Source organism: Gavia stellata, chromosome 3 (genome assembly GCF_030936135.1).
Source record: "Gavia stellata isolate bGavSte3 chromosome 3, bGavSte3.hap2, whole genome shotgun sequence".
In the NCBI taxonomy this organism is placed as follows: Eukaryota; Metazoa; Chordata; class Aves; order Gaviiformes; family Gaviidae; genus Gavia; species Gavia stellata.
In genome coordinates, this window is record NC_082596.1 from 47,017,169 (window position 1) to 47,036,377 (window position 19,209).

A 19,209-nucleotide genomic window follows, 5' to 3' on the forward strand; every position below is an offset into this window, starting at 1 on the left:
TAAAGTTTCAAAAGTCACAAATATCCCAGCCACTTAACTGGGATGAGATAGATGAGGAAAAACTCGTTAAGTATTTTAGAGTCTGTCTTTCAGTGTCAGCTGGATTTTTATGAATCTATCAGGCAAGAGGTGATCCCAGAGTCTAGGCTAGATCCCAGACAGATTCCCAGTCTAGATTCAAAATAACATTTTCTTCAGCAGACTGTTACAATTTGTTGATTCCCATCTTTCTAAGGTTTCCTAGGAAACAAGATGAAACACTTCAGACTTTTTAATCCCAAAGCTGCAGTGTCAGTTCCGCTATAAATTAAATTGTACCATTTCACAGTACGATGCATGGCTATGACGAGGCAAGCTGTAGACTTGTGGAAAAAAAAGGAAAAAAAACCCTCAGGGGATGGCAGATTTTAGTGAAGCAAACGGAGTCAAGTTCTTATATTCATGCAAAAAAATTAAAAGCCGATCATTTAAGAATCAAAGGCAAAAATTGGTTTAAACCGAATCAACGTACCCAGGAAGCATCTTTTTACCAGGTTTTGCCCCCGGCTGTAAAGCCGCGAGGGGCTCCAACCTCGGGGGCTTCCCAGCTGCCGACTGTTAGAGGGTGGCTGCACTCTGGGCCCAAGCCTGGTCATCTCAGCATCCCGCCGCCAAGTGCTGTCGATGGCATCTTATGATGGCGGATATCTTTATGTCTTCTCCTGCTATTTCTTTGTGTTCAGTGCTATGAAAGAAATACGAGTGCGTAACTTTCTGACAGATGGTAATGTTTGGGAAGCATATTTGTCTAGTTTTTATAAGATGCCTCTATAGTTTAACAAGATAAACGCGAATAAAATAAGATTTTCCAAGCTGAAACTGAACATCTATCATGGAAGTACTCTGTTTTGGCTCTTAATGGTGAAAAAAAAAATGCAGGCACATATTCAGAGCTGGAAAAAAGTGGCACTTTTTGAACGTCAATCATTAGACCAGTTCACTCCCACCAAAGTTCTTCCTGTTAGTTTAATTCAACAAGATTTTAAAATTACTGAGGTACTGATAACACTGCACTTCATATATTTTAGTAACTTCAGAAACTGAATTTCCTTTTTTTGGTCCAGTATTAATACTACTTTAGCATAATTGGGTTTATCATGACTATGGTATACCCTTGTGTTGAAGACTTTACAAAGTCTGTCCTTGAAAAACCTTAAGTAGTGCCATGCCAAGGAAGAAGAGGATGCTGAAAAGTGGATGGCGTCTGCTGATTGCCTACAGTCAAAAGAAGATCTTTTCAGTTTGAAAAGTTCATCTTAAGGATCACTTAAGCTCAGCATATCTATACTGCTGAGGGAAAGAAGGCTTATTAGCTTGGATTCGCATACATCCACATTACAGAATCACAGAATCACTAAGGTTGGAAAAGACCTGTAAGATCATCAAGTCCAACCATAAAAAAAAAAAAACAAAAAACCCCAACAACAACAACAACAACAACAAACCACAAACCACACCCCCCCCCCCACAAAAAACCAAAACCACCCACAAACCACTCCACAGCAGCCTGAAGGGAGCTGGAGTTACGCAAAGCAGAGCTGGGAAGAAGGTAAAGGTGTAAGTGGTGTGGACAGCTGGGGCCAGTGCTCAGCAGGCTTTCCCGCTAGCAAACTGGAGGGAGCCAGAGCACAGGCTTGAGTACTGCCCTGCAATTGTCCTTGCTGCTGAGCTGTCGGCAGGCTCCCTGGCCTGGCTCAGGCCCTGCCAGCTGGCGTGTTCCCAAGCAGTGCCCCTGGCACTGTTTAGGAGATAGCACAAGCCAGGACTTGTTTTCGGTAGGCAATACGGACAAGGCTGCCCTGACTTGGAAGAAGAGAGTTTAATAATACGGTCACAAGACGTACCATGCCGCTTGCCCTCAGAGCCCGAGGATGGATTCAACCCTGTTTTATTTACTAGTATAGTATATTGACTGGTGACACTTACGTGATATTTTGTTTAAGGCTTTTTCTTTCATCACCATGACAGTATGGTGCAAACTTCTAAGGAGCTGTGGTCTGCAGCAAAGCAAACAAGGATTAAGCTGTCTGTTTAGAGGGTCCTCTCTGACGATGAGTCTCACAGGTTAATCTCAGGAGTGGCTACCTTCAAAGTCCAAAATTCGCCGTAAAGCATCTAAGAACCAAAAGGTACAACCCTGCTACTACCTACATTTCCCCAAACAAAGACCCTGCTTTTTTCCTGTTACTCCTTCCATCTTCTTTAAACATTTCCCTTCACACATGATGCTTACTTTATGAGCCTGCTTTACTCTGAGAGTAAGGTTGTATGGTCTGTTCAGCGTTACGAACGGGCCAGAGCTGGGAAGAGCTGCCTTGCTAAGGAGCAAGTTACCATGCATCAGTGTAGAAACACTTGCTGCTGTTGCACAAGGCAACAGCTTCTGCTCATTCTATTTTGACACATACTCTTTTCCGAACAAATGACTTTTCCTTTTTAGGTAGGAAATGGGATAGGCATCATGAGAATCCCCATAGAAACTGCATCTGCTGGGAACATGGGAGCCTGTACCTGCCCAGAATCACCTGTCCCCTTGCTGTAGGGTGGCACCCAGACGCATCCAGCACAACCGGTACCCTACGATACTTGGCACCCCTTGTCCCTCAGCTGTGTGATTCTCCACACCATAACATCCATGGCTTGTAACTAACTCCAGCATCACAAAGACTCTAAATACAGGCTGTGGCAACCAGGCCTGCCACTCTGGCCAGGCCATGTGTCACATATCTGCAGAACCCTACATGTCTCACTGACAAGTGCCCACTGACGTGGTGGTCGTTTTCCCTGCACGAGGCCCAGCGCACCAGGCACGCTCTAGAACGAAGGCAGCGAGGGGACTGTGGTATGCAGCAGTGGCTCACTGCATTTGCATTGCTTGCAAGCCCTGTAACAGCTAACAAGCTGTCATCTGGTTGCACTGCTTAAGTTGTTTCATTTGTTTTCTAACCGTTAGCCATATTCTAGCTGTATTCTGAAATTCACAAACTGTTTTTTGAAAACTTTTGTTGATTTAGTAAAAGTAGCTCTCATTCAAACAAAATTGGAGGTCATCTTTAAGGTCCTTTAGTGAACTCTCAGCAGGGGTCTGCCTTCATGGAACTTATCTGCCCATGGGCAAACTGAAACTGCAAATGGACAACTAACTGGCTTTGGAACCGATACAGCAATTTTTGATGATGGATGTGATAATTTTCTAGGATTTATTACTAATACTAGGTTAAATAGCCATGAGTTACAAACCAGGTTAACAGACCAAGATAAGCTTACAGAGAGACTGAAACTTAAATTGAGCCTCTAAACTGATTCTAGCCACCTTAGAAAAGCTTTCTTCTTTTACAGCATAGACATTCTGAATATTAACAGATTTATGCTAGCTTATGCAGTGATGGGGAGGGAAGCACTGCCTGAGTCCTACATGTTACACATTCCAGGGGAACCTGAGACGTCCCACACTGCTCCCTCTTTACCTGTTCCTCACAGTACATTAGTCCCTTCTTCAGTTGCTTTGGCAGCTGATAATTTTGGGTTTGCTCTCTGCATGATTTCTCTCTGCTTTTTCTTACTTCTTGAAGTAGGCAGGAATGTACCATAAGATGCCTTCTAGATAAAGGCTATTGCATAGCTGGCAGCTTTAAGTTGGGGAATAAACAAGACACTGTCATGAATTATTAAAAGTCAAAGTTGCCGTACTAGGCAGTTTTCCCTATGCAAGAAGCTCCATCATTATTAATTTATTAATATAACTTGTAACAGAAAGAGTGGAAACTGAAAGCCAAGGATTTATTCTAATCCATCCTAAGCCCTCATCAATTTGCCTACCATTTTAATGGATTAAGAATATAACTTGTCTTGATGTTTGGTTTCTGTTTTTTTTAAATACAATTTGTATCTGTGGAACAGCTATTCTTTGTAACTTTTTCTTGCATGTACCAGTGGTACAATATGCCCGCTCTTTCAAAATAATAACTCACTGCTTTCCTCTCAGTATCACACATAATTAGTAAACAGCACTGAAGACCTGAGAATTCCCTGGCTGATTTTCACATAATTCAAATCTGGCCTTGAATTATTTCCCCCTGAGCTGCAGAAAGCCATGTTTGGGTTTTTTACTTAGTAAAACCTGAACTGCCACAAATGTCCCAGCCACAGTTGTTAAAAAAATTAAGTTTTTTCTATAGTGAAAGTTAACTGTGCTCTGATTTGGGCTCTTGTCTTAATGCTCATCATCTCATCCACACTCAAGCTCATGAAATGGAAGTTTGTTCAGGTTATAATACTCACGTGCTGGTGCCAGTTAGAGCTCCTCTTTACTCAGGCTACAACTCATTAAAGACACAAGAGGATGTGCTACAGCACTAAGGCTGCTTTCTCTGCTCTTCCCACAATCCTGCATGTAGGACAGACAGCTTGGATCACAGCTCAAACAATTGTCTGGAGAAGAACTCTAAAACATCTCAGATTGAAAATGATAACCATAGAATAACCTCTAAACATATACATGGGTACGCATGGCAACAGTGGGAACATCAAGTGTAGCAGTAAACCACATGGCTGTGGGTTTTGCTCACACCTGAGCTTGGCTAGCCTGCGTGCTTGGTCTTAAGGGCCAACCATTTCTATGAATCAAGGAAGTTTCTTAAATCAAAGGCTAGCACACGTCAGTATAATTTCCACAGTATTCTCAAATATCATGTTACTTGTGTCATAGCTTGCTCTGTGATGTTCCATACCCAGTCACCAGACTGCTACCCTCTCTTCAGTATAGCTTATCTAAAGCTGCCTCCTTTGATGTGCTCATCAGCAGACACAGAACATGCTGAGGTACGAATTAATGAAATTGCATTTTTACATATATGCAGTCTTTTACATTCTCTGATTAGTGGAGTATTTATGACAGTTTTTTTAAAAAAAGTGTTTCATTTATCACCAAGACAGTTTTGAGAGAAGAACAGGAAATAAAACTCATGTTCTATATCTGCTATATGTGTAGACCTTCTACATCTATATCTTCGTGACAGCACATCTTTTAACAGAAATTTAGAGGCCTGCAAAGAGAAAAAAAACTTTGCGACCTTCTAGGTTTCAGAAAAGCGAGCACCTTTTCTACCACTGTCCATCACACTGCTAATAGCTGTTCAGCCAGATTTCTGCTTTTGTGTTTGAGGCTTATGAGTGTTGGAGTTAAGAACTGAAAGTGATAACTATAAAACGGTTTGGTCAGTTTCCGTAACCTACTTGCATAAAAAAATTGTGCTGTGTACAATAGTAGTCATAAGTCTTTTCTTAGATAGCCTTGGAGATTAATTCAATAGCATAATACAACTTAAGAACACGATAGTAACAATGAGAGGTGACGGGGATCCCAAATCAAGATCCAGGGTATGAACGCTAATTAAAATTGGAGTTGGCTCCTGAAAAATATGGGCTCCAAACACTTTAGCTTTCCTAACTGGAATTGAGATTTAACTCAGTAACCTGAAGCTGAGTGCTACAGTTCTGGGTTGTTTTCAAGAGCAGAAGTTTAGATGCTGCTGCTGGAAGCAGAATGTAGGTGTAAGCACACCTCAAGTGATTAATGTGGAATTAATAATACAGAACAAGAACCATTGTGTACAGTTTGCACTTAGCGATTTTAACTTGTATATAATTCCTACCAAACCTGCACAGTTTGCGAAATAACACTGGCTCTCACAATGCATTAGGTGCCTGGAAGAGCTCGCGGAGTGTGAGTAATGGATTTTAATCGATCTTCTTTCTGGATAGATTCCGTTTGGTCAATAAGATCTCAGAGCCTGAGGTGTATGATTTCAACTCGCCCTCCAATAGTGTACAGCGAAGGTAACACAAGGTGTCGTGCCATATGCTTAAATGCATTTGCAGCTGAAACATTACTCCCGATGTTTTCTGGTCTTCTGCCTACACCAGTGTCTCGCCTTCCTGGAAAACAGAAGGTGCAGAATGTATTGCAGGCTGATGTGGTATGAAGGGCTGTAGGTGCTTTAATAAAGAGATGCAAGAGACAGATTATTGCTGGAAAGGAATGCCAATAAACTCTTTAATCCTCAGTATCACCTGTTTCTAAAACACATTACTTAAACAACATTGTTTTGTATACTGTCTTCACAGGCACATCTTCGCACGTACTGTAAACATGGCATCTTTAATACGCCCTTAACCAGACGAATCGTTTCGGGGCCTGATACTGCAACGTTGCTTGGGTCAGGGCTGGCTGTGACGGCGGGAGGCAGCCGCAGGCTGTGCCCACTACCCAGCACCGTGAGGAAATTAAAGGTTGATGAAAGACGCTGACGGCAGCCTGGCACCGCGGCCGGAGGAACGTACTGGGGCCACGGGGAGACGCCTGGTCCCACGGGCGCGGGCGGGCGGGAGCCGCCCGGGGAGAGGCCTCAGCCGGCGGACACGCAGCCCCGCGGGGCACCGCGGCCCCACGCGGCCCCACGCAGCCCCGCCGCGCCGGGACGCGAGTGCCCCCGCGGATGCCCGGCAGCGGGGGGCGGGCCCCAGCCCGAGGGGCGCGGCCGGGGAGCCGCCCTCCGCCCGCCCCCGGCCCCGCCGCCTCCCTCCCTCCCTCCCTCGCGGCGCGGCGCGGAGCACGGCGCGGCGATGTGGCGGTATGTCAGCGGCCGGCAGCTGGACGGCTTCCGCCGGTACAAGGTAAGGGCCAGAGGCGGGGGTCGGGGCGCGCGGTGGGCAGCCCCCGCTGCGGCAGGTCCTCCCGGTTTGGCGTGTCTGGGCTCCTGAGGGCTCCGGGCGCGCTTTGCCTCGCTCCGCTCCGCTCCGCGGCGGCTGAACGCCCAGCCCGGCTCTGCCCGCGGCCCGGCCCTCCCTCCGCCTCCGGAGGGTCCGCCGGGCTCCTGGCCGTGCCGCGCGGCCAGCGTGCACCCGCGCGCAGGGTGGCCGGTGCCTGGCCGGGGTCTTGCTCGGGTCAAGGCAGCGTGAGGGTGGGAACTGGGTCTTTACGGAGTGGGAGGTCTCGGTGGAAACAAAGTGAACTGGGTTTTAAGTGAGTAGCAACGTGTTTAAAAGCCCTGCACGTACTAAAAAAACCCCATAGCCTGGGTGTAATTCAGTGTTTTTGTAAAAACGTGGGCACTGATGGTGCTTGTCTGGCTCTGTGCAAATTCTTCATATGCAGGAATGCTTTGGCTTTGAGAAAGGAATAAGAAAGCCAGGAAAAAAGCTTACTTTAAATAATTTGAACTGAACCTCATGTTTGCAAATAACAGGCCTGCAGAATTTAAATGAATGGGTGGATCATTAGACGTTTTCATTTACCAACGTTATGTTGCAGACTTATGAGATACCTGGCTTTTGTTCCCAGGACATTGCAGGTGCGGTGCAGGGTATTACCCAAATTTGCTTTAGTTGAGGTGCAGGTGTCTGAGATGGGCCGTGCCACCCTGTTTACACACCCTCACCCTGCTCCCTGTTACAAGCCTGGGGGGACATGCCAGCTTCCACCAGCACAACACCCAACCTTTTATTTTATGTTCAGTTTCCCAAAGCAGCCCCTACCCTGCGCCCCCCATGCTTCTTGCCTTCTTGCTTTTCCCACACACCCTCCCAGCCTGGCCTCCAACCCGGGTGCCCAGCTTCTCCTGGCTCCTGCCAAGCCCTTCCCAGGGCCAGGAGTTCTGCCTGCTCGCTGCAGGGTGAATGATGAGAGTAACTGGCTTCAGGAGCCTTCTCCACGTCACTTACCAGGAACTTGTTATGCACGGCAGCTTGTTAAAATATGCCAACCTGTTTGTGCGTCTCCAGTGCGAGTGGGATAAAACATGCTGCAGGCTGCATCTGGCCACAGGGCATAAGTTGCACAGGCCTGTGCTCTAACAGTGGAGCTGCAGTCTTGACTGAGATCACCAGAGGAAAAATAAAAAAGCTATTTTTGGCATAAACAGACATTATTATTTAAGCAACTTTCTTAGAATATTTGAGTTCACAGTAAAAATACAAGGAACACCTGTATTACATTCTTCCTTATTACTTGAATGAAAGTAGCTGCAAACAACTGCAGATGAGGAAGAATCAAAATAAGATTTTTTTAAAACTTGTAATCATTGCGTACTACTTATGAATTACAAGGCAGATGATTACCAAAAGGCAGAGTCACACATCGAAATGTTTCAGCTGAGTATATTAAAATTACTTTGGTTTCTTGGGAACATTGCAAAGGCCAGAAAATATGTTAGGTTGTTTTCTTAACTATAGGCATCAGCCAACACACTTGAGAAGTATTTGTTCAACTGTGTTCTGGAAAACTATGGTAAGTACAGGTTTTAGAAAGGTGAAATCAAATAGTCAGTTCTCTATTATCCGGGTTGACTTGTGACTGGGACATCCTGGAAATAAATAAATACATCCAAGTGACACAGGTTACACCCAGAGGAATACAGCTGCGTGAGGTCAGTGCTGCTGAGCTGGTGGGGTATCTGCACCATCTTCCTGGTGCTCCACCTTGCAGCAGGGCAAGGCAGGTGATGGCAGCTCTGCCCATCCTTCCTGAAGTGCTGCTCACAATGGGTTGAAGTCCTCCAAAAGTGCAAAGGCAGTGCAGCAAGGAGACACTAATCACTGCCACCATCTCCTCCCTGCCTCCTCACCTCACCCTCCCATGCCCAGGGCTGCTACCACAAGCACAGTTTTGTTCTCACCACCTCCCAGGCCTGAGACATGCTCTTCAACCTCTTATTGCCCCTCTGGCTGCCATCTCCTCTGTTCTTCCCTTCAGCATAGGGCCTTACCTCATCCTGTTCCTCCAGCTTGCCAGCCCCGCTGAGGAGAGTGCTGCTGCCTTTGCTGCCGAGTCAACAGGACTGGCGCTAAACTCAGATTACTGAGCCCAGCAGACACCAGTTACCTCTTTCTACAGCCACCTGGATATCTCTGTAGTGTGTTTCCTGGTGGACCCAACTCTAGAGTACAGTGGAGGGATGCCCGGGTTGGTCCTGTGAAAAGCTAGATAGCATGTGGAAGGATTTATTAGCACACGTTCAATATTGAAGTAAAACAATGCCTTGCTTCCAGACCCGAAGCGTGTCTAGGAGACTAGGTAGAGGCATTCATCTCTCCGTTGTGCATCACATTGCAGCATTATATTTGCACTAGTATCAGTGGCTTAATATGCTCCACACTTTGCACAATTTATCCAGGGAGCTGATCATAATGCAGCTTAAAAGAATAATTTGTGTAATCAACTCTGTTTCATAAAGGTAAATTTGGCCTGAAAAAAAACTGTTTAATTTTCAAAATTTTTGCACAGCTGAGCTAATTTCTCTGCTATGAATGCCGCAATTGTATGTCTCAGCCACTGTCTGTCTCCTGTTCACAGTTGGAGGAGGGCCTTGGCAACAAAACCAGTGCAGTTCTTTGCAAAGGGAATGGCAGACCTAATGAATGCAAAGACTTCAGCACCCTTTAGCATCTTCAGGTCCACGCGTATTATGCTTTTGAAGCAAGTTTTCCCCAGTTACCAAGCTTTGGTTTACATCACAGAGTGACCCCAGAGCGCACAAAATGCATTCCCTTTGGATGAACCTAAACCAGATATACTAGGAACACACAGGTACACCCAATACATTCAGTCCATGGTATCATACTGGAACCAGTTCAGTGTAAAACCTTCCAAAATCGTTATAGCATGGACATTGGATCCTTAGGGCTAGCTATTTCACTTTACAAATCTATTCCCGTTCGTTCTGCATGTTAATGGGGATTCAGAGATTCAGTTTTCCTTTTTCTGCTCAAAAGCGCACAGAGAACAGGTGGCGATGTGTTGATGAGACAGTTCAGATGCAACCCTGGGTATTGCTGGTGTGATAACTCCGTCATCTTCTTGCCTGTGGGGCGGATGGACAGGTACTGATTTCAGGACAGTTGTACGCTCAGGTGATTTGTTGCAACTGTAGAGCAGAATAAGCTGATACTTGGATTTTGTGCTGTTCCCTGGGATCTGGAGTAACACAGCCAAAATGCTACAACCAACTGCCATTGTTGCACTCGGGTCATGTTGTTCCTACTTTTATATTTCTGTTATCATCATTTTGCAGTTCTAGAGGAGCACCCATGGAATTACATAGCTGCCTTTTTCCACCTGTTTGGGTTTCTGTTGGAAACAAGCAGTTCTGAGACATCCCCGGTGATGAGTACAAATAAAAGCAGAATTTGGTTCTTTACTTTTATCCTCTTCTTCTCAGCAGAGTGCAATAATGTTAATGATGAGCTCTTGTTGCCATTGCCTCTTCTCATCACTGCGATCTCAGGATTTCCCTTGCAAATCTGCCTTGAATCAGCTTTTCTACAGCACCTATACGCTGAGGTTTTCCAAGCCAGAAAACTTTGTTGTCCTCTTTCAGAGTAAAAGAGATCTAGGGACAAACTATAGAGGCTTGACTCAAAGAATAGGCCTTGGAAAATATGATTTAAGAAATCAGAGATAACGTTAAAAATTAAGGTCTAAGGTTCCACATTTTCATCTTGGTATGTCCACACCATATCTATTCTCTAAGCCATTTTTTAGAAGGTAACTCCCTGTGCAGAGAAGGAGGGGCCAGTAAATGAGGTATATGTGGTTTGATTTCAGTGAGACTTCTGATACTGTCCCACATTCTCATAAGCAAAGTAGGTAGAGGTAAGTAAGATGAAATCAGTGTAAAATGGAAACATATTACTCTAAAGAGTAATTTTAAGTTCTCTGTCAAAGTAGGAGGTTCTATCAAATGGGATCCTACCTACAGAGCTGTGTCTCTGTCCTGGCTCCATTGCTGTTCAATACTTTCATTAATTAACAGAAGGGAGATTACTTTTGTAAAATTTTCATGTGATACTAAAGCACTTTGAAGAATAGGCTTATGATTTAAAATGTTCTTGAAAAAGGGATGTAACGGCCAGAAATCAATACGAATAAATTCACTAAACAAGCTACAACGCTTAGGGGAAAGAAAATCAACATTTTTAACATAAAATAAGAGACAACAGATTGCAAAAAAGGTACCTGGGGATCAGTGTGTCAGCAACGTTGTGGCTGTTATAGTAAAGAGAAAAAAATCCCTTAAGAGTGAAGTGTTATAGATATGTCAAAGGGTTACATATACTGCTGTAGCTGATGTACTCATCAGGTGTCAGCTGGGATAACATGTCCTGCTTGCTTTGGCACACAGTTTACAATCCACAGAATGGCATTGGGAATATTAAGAGGCTTAGAAAAGATGAACTGTGAGAAACAGTCTGAGTACTGTGGGAGTAAGAGCATAATAGCCAGTTAGTCTTCATTCATGCCCTTTTAAAGAAAGATAATACGTAAGTTTTGGCTGCACAAAGAGAAATTTAAGGCAGATGCTATGTCAGTCCTGTGTTGTTAAGGGTGTCGATTTAAGCGCTGGAACAGGTACTAGGGGGGATTGTGCAATCATTTTGTCAGTCTTAAGAAATGGTTCGATTCCTCTCAGGGAGGGTCTAAAATTTAGTGTTGAGTATTAATAAACAGTTGTTTACACCTATTTTAGCAAAGTTTTGGATAACGTGTTCTATTTTAATCTGCTGACATGGTCGTTTATCACAAGCAATTGGAAGCCAGTGGCTTGTTACCTCATGGTAACTTGATCTGCTTCCCCAATGTCTCCTAAACATCATCCTGCATTAGGTGAAGGCACTGGACTAGAAGACCTCTCAAGTTACATCCCAGCCCTAGTTTTGGTAGGTTAGAGAAACAAGATCAGACCTACGATGATCACGTTTCAAAGCTTGATTGTTTCTCTCATACTGACTCATACCAAAAGAGCAAAGTTGAGTACGATCTAGAAAAAAGTATGATCACACACAAGAGTGTTGACTATGATCTAGAGAATTACTTTCTGGAAGTTTAGGATCGGTCCAGTGTGGAAAAATGCAAAACTGGATTTCTGTTAAATCTTTATGCATTTCCAAGGCTACCTGTAAATATGAAATTTAGAAACAGAATGGGTTCTGCTCATATTGATTGAACAGGAGTTTTGCTTTCAACTCTGGTAGCACAAGGATTTTACATGATTTTGAAAATTTAGGACAGGAGAGTATTGTTTGCGTATTTATCTGGAACTTCTTAGGAGACAGTTAATACTGTTCATGACTGTGCATGGACAATTTGATACATGTTGAGTACAGTGTTTATTATATAGTGTTTTTGCAGATGGTATTTTTAGGGGTTTTTTCCTAAATTTTAATTCCAAATATTATTTTAAAACAGTTATAATCAGTTTTATCTACTGTAGTTAGTTTTTGCAAACCACCCCGGTTTAATAAAGCCCCTGAATATTTGAGGCAGTGAAAACTTAACATTTTCCACCTTCCATAAAACTGGTGAGTCAACAGCCCACTGTTCTACAAATAAAAACTTGCAGTGTTCTTCATATTACTTTAATGGATTGGAAGACTGGGGGTGTAATTAAAAGTTGTTGAATAATATGTGAAATAAATCATTCATTACCCTTACATTTTCTGTCACTGTATTCATATGTAGAAGAGTCGTGGGCCAACTGAATTACATAGTTCTGAAAGACCGTCCTTATGCGCACACCACTTCTTATTCCTCATCCTGTTGTAATGGTAGCTGTAATGTAGCATTTCAAGAGCTTTGTAATCATTATTTTCCTTCTACATATCATATGCTAATGAGCCAACAACATAATGAAATCACGTCACAGAGACGCTGCATTTGATATTACTTGCCGCAGGACTGTTTTCCCAATGATGGTGTAATTGTACGTGGTTTTAAGTGCCACATTACGCCCATGAATTTACAAAGGTTCATAAGATCACTTTTGGGACAAATACACTGGATATAAGGAGTTGTGTGCCTTGATGAGTCTCATAAAAGTGCAAGTACCAACCACATGATTTCATTTTATTGCTTTATCAAGAGATGTTAGCGTTCCAAAATGCTTATTGGATTTTAGTGTGTAGGATCTGCGTATATACACATTTGTGTACTCATACGTATTTATTTTTTATTCATCTGTGTTTTAATAGAAGACTAATTGCAAAGATGTATCTGTGATTTGGATGTGCATTATTTGTTATAAATCTAGGGGAAGAATTTTTATAAGGGTTGTTTTGTAAAGGGAGGAATTGGGTTTTTCCGTATTTCTCTGAAATATCTCCTCTCTTATGCGTCAGGATACTAGATCACACAACTGTTTAGCGTATGCAGTACAGAACCCCTGTTTAGCATCCCTCATGAAAACTGCAACCCACTTTTGATCTGTCTGCCCTTTTGGGCCTCGAGCAGTTTCTTTGGGTTCCCCAGAGATTTAGGTACACTCTCTGGCAGAGCTCCAGCTGTGTGGGAATTTAGTCTACTGTTTGATCTTTAAAGGGCTGCCGGCACCTTTGAAAACACACGTTTGTACATGCACACAAAGAGATGTGGCACAGAATCTTGCTGTCTTTTCCTTTACCAACTGTAGAAGACACATCTACACAAAAAACCCACATAGAAATCAACTTCCTCGCCATGCTAAAGCATCTTTGAATATGGATGGTTAAGGATCTTTTTGTGCAGTTCCTTGAGAGCACGCAGGTCTTGCTTTTTAGCAGGATTTGTACTTTCGCCAATCTGGGCCAGCCTCTAGCTTTGTCCCTTTACAGAAACAAATGTCCATCAGCCTTCTGTTACTCCTTGCTCAATATTTAATTATGTTTCTGTGTTCTTTTCTATCATTTTGGTTTCACTGTTAAGTGTTTGGAGGTGTCCCATTAAACAAAACCTTTTCCTGAAGACAAGTTAGTCAGCAGCTTTAATATAACTATTGTTGATTGAAAAACGGTTGCTGACTTCCAACGTTATCCCTTCTCCACCTGTCCCTGATCTGGGTTCTTACAGTCCTGTCAGTAAAGAATCAGATCTGTCTAGTCTCACATAGTGAGCAAGAACCTAACTCTTGGGGCCAGCACATTATGACTTCTTGCCCCAAAATATGCTTCTCTCTCAATTGTAGTCTGTCTCTGATGTCTTTCATAGATCCCACATTTCAAGCATAGCTACTCTGCAGATCTGTGGTCCATCAGCCCCTTACTCCTGGCAAATGGGATTGTGGCAGGCGGGAAGCTGAATACGAGCCCTCAGTGTGCCCCGGCAGCAAAGAAGGACAACAGCATCCTGGGTTGTATTAACAGTAGCACAGCCCATTAAGTAAAAGGGAAGTAATTTTTCTCCTTTACTAGGCCACATCTAAAATACTGTGTCCAGTTTTGCGTCCCCAATACACGAAAGACATCAACAACCTGGAGCAAATTCAGCGGAGGCCACCAGAGGAGTTGGGGCTGGAGCACTTGTCCTGTGAGGAGAGGCTGAGTTTGGCCTGGAGATGAGGCATCTTCAGGGGCAGGTAGCAGCAGCCCCCCAGTACCTATGGGGAAGTCCTTGAGAAGATGAAGCCAGGCTCTTTATAATGGTGCATGGTGGGAAGACAGCAGACATAAGCTGAGACAAGTCATCTTCACGCTGGATGTAAGGAGAAAAATTTCCTCAAGAACACAGTGAGGCAATGGCACAGGTTGCCCAGGGAGGTTGTACAGTCCCCATCCTCTGAGCTTTTCAAGACCCAGCTGGATAAAGCACCAAGAACCTTGTGGCTGAGCCTACTTTGAGAAGGAGGTAGGACTAGAGACCTGCTGAGGTCTCTTCTGACCTGAACGATCCTGTGTTCCTCACCCATGATTCTGTCACCTTGAGGTGATGACACTGCTCTGCAGGCAAGGGGATGTGCCACTAGCAGGCATGACTCCCTAAGACCAGCCTATCCTGACCCACAACTCCACGTGCCCCTTAACCTCCTGGACACGGGTTCATACATACCTCCATTAAGTGACAGGATGTGGTGTGTGGCCCAATGCATGTGTCAGGATTCCTAAAAATGGGGAGGTCTGAATGATGAGCATACATTTACAGAAAAGCATCCCCAGGACAGCAGTTCATGTAATAACAACTTCCTGATGACTTAGTAATACCAACCAGAATTGTTGAGTTGCCCAAACCATCACATTGGGTTTTGAGTATTTTACTAGGAATAGTTTAAGATGGAAGGAGAGTTTAACCCTGTTTCCTAGCTGTAGCTATGCACAGGCTAATGGAACTGAAGAGGGCAAAGTCAGGAGGGAGAGAACTGCTCAGGAGCCCAACCCGGGCAGCCTCTTCCCTCACAGTGCAGCTACATCCAGCCCTAGTACAGACAGTACAACCGTTGGGTAATAGGAGTCCACAACCTCAGACCCCCCAGAGAGACAAGCATTTGCATCTGAGGATGCAATTACATGCCCACCACCACCTACTCTTTCCCAGGCTAAGTTACAAACCCTGTTTTTTAGTTTCTACTTGTACGTTATACGCTTCAGCCCTAAATGTCTTAGGGGCTTATAACTCCTGGACTTGGATATTGGTGACCTAATAAAAAAAAAAAAAAGGATGGGGGAAAAAGGCAGGGTAGTCCAAACTATTTAAGCAATAGGAGATATTAAATTCAAGCTATTATTTATGAATAATTAACTAAATGATGATATAATGTAAAGTAAGGTTATTTTTAGAAATAGCAGGACTGTGTTTTGGAACACATCAGCACTTTTAAACTGCTGAACATTTGGAATTCATTTGGCATCCACAATGTTGTATAGCTCAGTTGTTGTTTTATAGTGTACTTCTTTCCCTTTGTGAAGCTTTTATTAAAACCCAAGACTGTGTCCCATAACATCTACAAATCTGTAAAAATGTATATATAGTAGAATTAAAACCCATGTCTTTAATGTGTTCTAGAAATCTGAAAGGTGGATGGAAAACTGTTGCCAAATGTGTCAGTATTTCAGTATTTTCTTTAATTTTTATGTGGTTCCAGAAGTGTAAGGTACCACAGAAGGAAAATTCATGTTGCATGTTGAAAGTTCAACTTGCCTGGAAGGGAGAGTTCCCACCGAGCTCTCTTAAATAGCGACTGGTTCATGTCCTGGATTGGGAGGGTCATCTTGCAGCTTTCAAAACCACAAAAAACTTGTCTAATGCATCCATCCTTATTGCTCCTATCCCCTTTCCTGTCAGCTGCAAAACACAGGTATTGTGAAATTGCGTAATCAGAGAGGAGATGTGATAAAAGAAGTCGTAGGAAGGTATTGGTTGCTGTCAAGGTGTCATGATGGCTGGGGGTGGTGGGGGTCCCAGGGCGGCAGGGCACAGCCTGGCAGCCCATCCTGTCAGAGGATCAGCCGAAAGCTCCCAGGGACCAGGGCTGGGACTCGGCTGCTGCCCTCAGCACCCAGGACCCTCTGCCCATGGGCACCCAAGGAAGGGGCCACCCGTGCTCTGCTGGCCCTGGGAGGGATAGCTGGGTCATACGTGGTAGGCAGTAAAACCTCATCGCTTGCTTAAATCTTTTTTTATTTTATTTCAAAGATAAGCTGTGGAACATCAATTTTTTAAAGCTTTTCCGTCAGCAGATCCCTCAAAATTTTCCATCTGAGATGTAGGTCCTTGCATCTAAGTATGGGCCAAATGACAACAAACTTGCATTTATGCATGCTGGAGAAGTGATTGGTCCAGGTAGCATTGTGGAAATATATCATCATGCAAATAATTGTGGAAACCCACTCTGCAGAGTTATTATTTTCAATAGATCACTTGTTTAAAGACCATAATTTTGCCTATTTTGAATTTGATGATCAATTCTTAGCTGGTTTAGACTGTCTTCTATTATTTTAGCGAAAACTTAGTTTAGGAGGAGGAGAAAATGATTTGTTTCCCCCCTTCCACTTTTCATTCATTTTGAATGGATGTAAATGACTACAGGTTCAAAGCTCATTTAAAACTCTGATAACACTTTAAAAGTTTGATAAAACTTTGAACCAGTTTTAGAGTGAGGGAACAAGATAATTTATGTGCAATAATGTGTGTGGGGAACTTACTGCATTTCAGCTGCTCTCATTCTGGTGCTTCCCGCATAAAAAATATGAAGTACCTTATCCTTTTACATTTAGGCAGAGGTTACCTCAATTCATCAAATACTCATTGTGAGGTAATGACATGCACATCTGCTGTGGTGCATCGTGAGGCAAACACTTGGTCATCTTGTAGTAACTTCTCTACATGTTCTCACCCTTCTCCATCATTTGCTTTTTTGCCAGGTATTGTTCACTAATAGATAGAGTTTTTTTTCTCACGGGTAACACAAATACAATGAACACTTAAGAGTAGGTTCCCCAAGCCTGCAGGACCATTGGATTGTTAGAACGTCAGCACATACGTACAGCTGGGGCTCTTCCATACTGCACCTGACCTGGCTGAGTTTGCTTGCAGGGAAAGGGCAGTTACCGCAATATTTATGTTCTTCTTCTAAGTCCTTACATCATTATTAGATGGTTCTCGTCTTTTCCATGTGGGAACAGCTAGTGTATTCTTCCATAACAGGCATTTAACTTCACATGAAATATTAGAGGGATCACAGAACCATATATTCAATATACTGCAACCTAAACGGTGATTACTATCTGATATATAGCTGTTTTAAACATTAGTTTGTCTGGGAAAGAAGCTTTTCAACCTTTACATTTTTAATAGATTTCTTTATTTCCTTTTGTAAAAGTGAACTCAAGTATAAAGTTGAGCTAATACGGGCAGACTTCATTTGAATAAATGGTATTGCTTATACTGAAATTATGTATATAAATATGACACCTCCGGCAATATTGTGGCTGTATCCTTTGCTATATACCCTTAGGATGAATCACAGCCCATCAGTGCTTCAGTCTCCCAGGGTATATGATGGAGGTAATAAATCCTGTGCTGATTCAGGAAGTTAATGAAAAATTAAAATTTGCTGATTTCTGGGCAGGAATGGGAAGTGTTGCAAATTTGTTGCTACTAATATGGAATTAAAACCTATGGAGTCATTTTGATGCCAACAATTCAAACGTAAACAATCCACAACAGTTTTACTCTGTATCTGTGAATGGATATGACTCGATGGCACAGTTTGGTGCTTCCTGGAATAAGGTAATTTAAGTACAGAAAAGGAATAGTCTGTTAGCATAAGGACCAGCTTGAGTTATAATAACTATCTCCCAAGCAGTTAATGCAACTACGTTTCTTGCAACTTGCTTTATCTTCTGACTTTGAAGTTTGTGTGGACGAGCTTTATGTTTTTCGCTTCATTGTAGTAATTCCAAAATTTTACTCTTGGGATACCTCCACAGCGCAAGGCTGGAGAGGGCCAGGGAGACCAGTGAAGATTCAGCTGTCTGCTCTGATCCTCACTCAGGTTAGCTCACTCCTTGGTTCTTTTTTCTTTCCCAGAAGGTCTCTCCAAGACAATAGCTAGGCTTTGTTTTGGAAATAGTCCATTCTGGAGGTAGTACGCACCATTTTTTGGCTTTCGCCATCCTTCAGCACTCTCCCAACATGGGCATTTGGATCTTTGAACATGCACAACACACAACTCTTGCTTCCATGTTCTGAAAATGCGGTATTGCTGGGTTACAACGTAGTCTCCAGATTGTTTTAGATACTTTGAACTGAAACGTACTTAATGCTAACAGTGTATTAGGTGAGCAGGGCCAGATAATGAGGCCCCAAACCCCTCCACCAAGTGCTGTGAGGTGTGGATGTGACCAGTTTGCAGTCAGGGGAGGTATTTTTAAGTTGTGTGGATGTGAGCCAGAAGGTACCATTCGTCTTGTATTTAGCAGTGCAGACCTTGGTCACTGCGAGTGCTTTTGACCCACGGGTGGGTTGGCTCTGCTCTGCCACTGCAGAGCAGTTGTCTCTTCTATGTAGCCAAACCTTTGCTTTGGGTCATTTTTCTTTGTCGTGTTTTTCTCAATTACTTTTCTTTCCTTACTCTTACTTTTCTTACTGCTTATACCTTTTTTCCCCCTTCACGTTAATCCTCTCATCTTTCCTCTTCCCTCTAACACAGCTGACCAGTACAGACTTGATGCTGTGCTGGATTCCCTGGATGGAGATTAAGATGCAGGAACACAGAGTAAAAGCACATTTTACGTGTGCCGCCTGAGTCAACATGTACGTGTGCACATGTGTCTGCTGCCTGTATTCTCATTTCTAGCTCTGCTAGAAGTCTTTATTAATGCAGAGAGGGAAAGCAGATGGCATTCAAGGAGAGACCAGCTATTTAA

At 43.4% G+C, this 19,209-nt stretch overlaps 1 protein-coding gene across 1 annotated transcript in view; it reads left to right on the forward strand.

Annotated features, from left to right (window-relative positions):
* Positions 1–6,699: 6,699 nt before the first annotated feature.
* The window catches only part of LOC104254864 (ethanolaminephosphotransferase 1), a 54,966-nt gene continuing 42,456 nt past the window's right edge, over positions 6,700–19,209 (forward strand). Inside the window, exon 1 of the mRNA XM_059815367.1 lies at positions 6,700–6,714. The gene's annotated coding sequence lies outside the window, so the exon portion shown is untranslated. The remainder of the gene's footprint in view (positions 6,715–19,209) is intronic.